The sequence below is a fragment of the Haemaphysalis longicornis genome, unplaced genomic scaffold (assembly GCF_048455015.1).
Source record: "Haemaphysalis longicornis isolate Haplotype H1 unplaced genomic scaffold, Haemaphysalis longicornis Haplotype H1 scaffold_5, whole genome shotgun sequence".
Classification (NCBI taxonomy): domain Eukaryota; kingdom Metazoa; phylum Arthropoda; class Arachnida; order Ixodida; family Ixodidae; genus Haemaphysalis; species Haemaphysalis longicornis.
This window is the reverse complement of record NW_027526385.1, coordinates 18083749-18088108: the sequence shown is the minus strand read 5'-3', so window position 1 is coordinate 18088108 and position 4360 is coordinate 18083749. Positions and strand designations below refer to the sequence as shown.

Genomic DNA, 4360 nt, shown 5'->3' with positions numbered 1-4360 from the left:
TGTATATAAATGTTACTTCAACTCTTCGCCGGCTCGAGGACTTCGTCGCTCTGCTCTGCGCCGCGTCGATAGCGGACGGAGCAAGGCGACATCGCTACACCGGTGACTGCGCTCGGGTGGCCAGTCGCAACAGTGGTGGCAGCGGTGGGATCGACCGGCAACGGCTACTACCTGGTGTGGTAAGCGCTCGACGTTTTCTCTCAGTTCACCAGACTTCTCTAGCACAGGTTATGGTAGTTTAGAGAAGGGCTGGGTGAAGCACTGTGTATAGCTTTGAGTGTTTCAAGCCTAGAGAAAGTGTTTGAAACCAAAGCTAGTGCCGAGAGGTAAACAAAGGAGCGTAGAGAATTACTTGCGCGTGCCTTACTAGTAGCTCGATAGTATAGGAACGGCAAGGGAATTCTAACGCGGGTAAGCAGCAAGAGGCCAGTGCAAACGATGGAGGGCCTTACAGTGAAGGAACTCATCGAAATTTGCCAGGAGCTGGGCCTTGACTTAGGCCGTGCGAAACGGAAGCAAGCAATTCTTGAAGTCTTGCGGAAGGAGAAAGTAACGGCTGAGGAAGTCAATGAGGCCAGGGCTGAAATCAAAGAGCGCCGCGAGCGCGAGGAAGCCGAAAAGAAAGAGCGCCGTGAGCGCGAGGAAGCCGAAAGGCAGGAACGGGAAGCCGAAAGGCAGGAACGGGAAGCCGTAAGGCAGTTCGAGTTGAAGCAGTTAGAGTTCCGGCAGGGCTCGCCGGCGCCTAGCGTAGCTTCTCCAAGGGCTCCTGCGAACGGTCCGAGAATTCGGGACCAACTGCCTCCGTTCGTTATTGGCGAGGACATGGCGAAGTACCTCGTTAAGTTTGAGCACGTTTGTGAGCGAAACGATATCGAACGGTCTCTGTGGGCGCAAAACTTGTTAGCCCTGCTTCCTGGAGAGGCATCGGACGTGATAACGTGCCTGTCGAAGGAGGCCTTTGAGAGCTACGACGAGGTCAAAGAGGCTCTTTTGAGGAAATACAGGTTGTCGCCTGAGGCTTTCCGGCAGAGGTTTCGGTTTGCGAAAAAGGGCAATGAGTCGCATATAGACTTCGCATTTCGTCTGAAGGCTGACCTAATTGAGTGGCTCAAAGGCGAGGAAGCCTATGACGACCGCGACAAAGTGGTTGAGTGCATAGCGCTTGAGCAATTCTACCGCTGCGTCGAAGACGACGTCAGGTTGTGGCTGCAGGATAAGCTCCAAGAAGTAAAGCTTAACAAGGCAGCAGAGTTAGCTGAGGAGTACTACACCCGCCGAAAGTTGCATTATAAGGCGGTGCGCATTGAAAAAGCGGACGGTAAGGACGCTTTTAGGAAGAAGCCCGAGGAAGGGAAACAGCTAGCGCGTCGCAGTTTTCGAAAAGACTCACCTCCTACGAAAGAAACTGTTGGGGAAGGCATAGATGAGTCTCGAAAATCGAACAGCGATGCTAAGCAGCGCGCGGATGCCGCCCGGGCATTTGAGTCGCGGAAGCAGATAATCTGCTACAACTGCAAAAAGGAAGGGCACATCGCGGCAAACTGTAAACAAAAGGTTGCATTCGCTACGATCCGAGAAACCGAAAAGAACATGCGGTTGCTCGAGCCCTACATGCAGGAGATAAACGTGAACGGCAAGAATTGCAGAGCACTCCGAGACTCCGCAGCAACTATGGACGTAGTCCACCCGTCACTAGTTTCTCCAAACGACTGCACAGGAGAATGCGCGTGGATAAGGCAAGTTGCCGAGGAGCAGAGCGTTTGCTTGCCGATTGCGAGGGTCGTCATTGAAGGCGGTTTTGGTAAGCTTAACACCGAGGCGGCCGTGTCCGCAGCGCTCCCCGAGCATTTTCCTTATCTCTTCTCTAATAGCTCGGAGCAACTGCTCAAAGAACAGGGAAAATCGTTCTTTACCAGTTTGGCGTGCATGGCACTCACGAGATCGCAGGCGCGGAAGCTCTCCCAGGAACTTGACACTACCCCAGCGAGCGAAACTGTAAAGGCGGGGGAGAAATGTAGCCCGAGCTGCGAGCCAACCGCACACTCTCGCGATAGGTGGGTTGAACCGCCAGCGGCCGAAGCGGATTGCGTCACCCCTTTCGGCGGAGAAACCGAAGCGGCGCCGCCGTGTGAGACGAACGATACGTTGTCCCCAGTCTCCGACAGCTGGCATGAGTTAATCAAGGTGGATCGAGCAACGTTCATTCGAGAACAGCAAAATGATAGCTCGATAAAAGCCTTGCTTGAGAATGTGAAACGGGGCGCAAAGAAAAAGAACGTTTCATTTCATGAGAAGTCCGGCTTGTGGTACCGCAGTTACACAGATGCAAAGGGTCAGAAGTACGAGCAGCTTTTGATCCCGGAAAAGTATCGCCGTCAGCTACTGGAACTCGCGCACGAAAACGCGTGGGCAGGGCACCTCGGTCTGAAAAAGACAAAGGCTCGACTTGCGCTAGAGTACTACTGGCCTAAATGCTGGAAAGACATCGAAGGCTTTTTGCGCTCTTGCGACACATGCCAAAGGGTCGGCAAGAGTACGGATAAGTGGAAGGCGCCTATGAAGTTGGTACCAGTCATAACTGAACCATTCCGTCGGCTGGTGATCGACATTGTTGGGCCTCTGCCCGAGTCCGAGAACGGTTGTAGGTACATTCTAACCGCCCTTTGTGTCGCGACAAAGTTCCCGGAAGCAGTGCCACTCAGAGCTCAATTCTCCTCAAGTGGTTGACGCGCTCCTTTCAATATTCGCTCGTGTCGGATTTCCTGCGGAAATTCAGTGCGACAACGGTAGCGTCTTCACTAGCTGCCTAACCTCGACTTTTTTTGAAAGGTGCGGGATCAAAGTGGTGCACAGCTCTATCTGTCACCCGCAATCCAACCCAGTGGAGCGAATGCACTCAGTGTTAAAGCGAATACTGCGAGCCCTCTGCTTTGAGCGAAAACGCGATTGGGAAGCATGCGTACCTGCCGCTATGTTCGCTTTGAGGTCCGCTCCACACGAAAGTACGGGGTTTAGCCCTGCGGAGCTGGTGTACGGCCGGAGTCTCAGAACCCCGCTGCGAATGCTGCGCGAGTCTTGGGAAGGTTACAGTGAGGATCCAAACGTGGTGGAGTACGTTCTTAATCTACTGCAGAGGCTCGGGAAAAGTAAAGACCTTGTTGAGAGCCACATGAAGGCGGCACAAGCATTGTCGAAGGCGTACTACGACAAGTCGGCTAGGAAGCGTACGTTCGAAGTGGGTAACCTAGTGATGCTGCTGCGCCCTTCGAAGAAAAATAAGCTAGAAGTTCATTGGGAGGGGCCAGCGAAAGTAGTGTCGAAGCTATCTGACACAAACTACGAAGTAAAGCTAGGCAAACGGCAGAACAAAATCTACCACAGCAATTTGATGAAACCCTACATTCAGCGTCATGCTGTGGTGAACATAGCTTTGAATGCCGAGGATGAGGAAGGCGCAGATATTCTGACCTCTGCGGACCTGAAGGAAGGCACTTCGGATCTCCTGCGGGAGCAAGTGAGGTTAGAACCCTCTCTAAGCGAAGCGCAAAAGAAGGACTTGGAGAAGATAATTTTCGAGTTTGAGGATGTTTTCTCTGATCGGCCCGGAAAGACTACGCTAATCGAGCATGACATTGAGTTAACGCGGGACGAGCCGGTTCGTAGCAAGCCGTACCGATGTTCTCCCGTACAGAAACAGATTATGGCGGACGAGATCAAGCGTATGTGTGACCTTGGGGTCATTGTGCCGAGTGAGAGCGATTGCACCTCCCCTCTAATACTAGTTCAAGTACCTGGAAAGGACCTCAGGCCGTGCGTCGATTACCGGCGCCTCAACGCGATAACCCGAGACCAGACGTATCCGATTCCGAACCTCGAGGAGCGGGTGGAGACCGTATCCAAGGCGAATTACATTTCCACACTAGACCTCGTACGAGGCTATTGGCAAGTGCCCCTCTCTGAGCGTGCCAGCAGATACGCTGCGTTCGTTTCCCCGTTCGGAACCTTCCGTCCCGTCATGTTGAGCTTCGGTCTCAAGAACGCGCCGTATTGCTTTTCGAAACTAATGGATCATGTACTTCGCGGCCTCTCAGAGTACGCGCTCCCTTACCTCGATGATGTCGCCATCTTTTCGAACACATGGGAGGAGCATGTAGAGCACTTACGAGTCGTGCTGAGCAGGCTCAAAGAAGCCGGCCTAACAGTCAAACCGTCGAAATGTCACCTAGGTTGCGCCGAAGTGACGTACCTAGGACATGTAGTGGGGCGCGGCCGACGCAGACCGTCGGAAATCAAAGTAGCCGCGGTTCTAAACTATCGCCGACCAACGACTAAGTCCGAGATAAGGGCTTTTTTGGGTTTG

General features: G+C 53.2%; 1 pseudogene; it reads left to right on the top strand.

Moving 5' to 3' along the window:
- The first annotated feature begins 438 nt into the window (after positions 1-438).
- Positions 439-1093, top strand: LOC144139085 (uncharacterized; annotated as a pseudogene).
- Positions 1094-4360: the final 3267 nt, after the last annotated feature.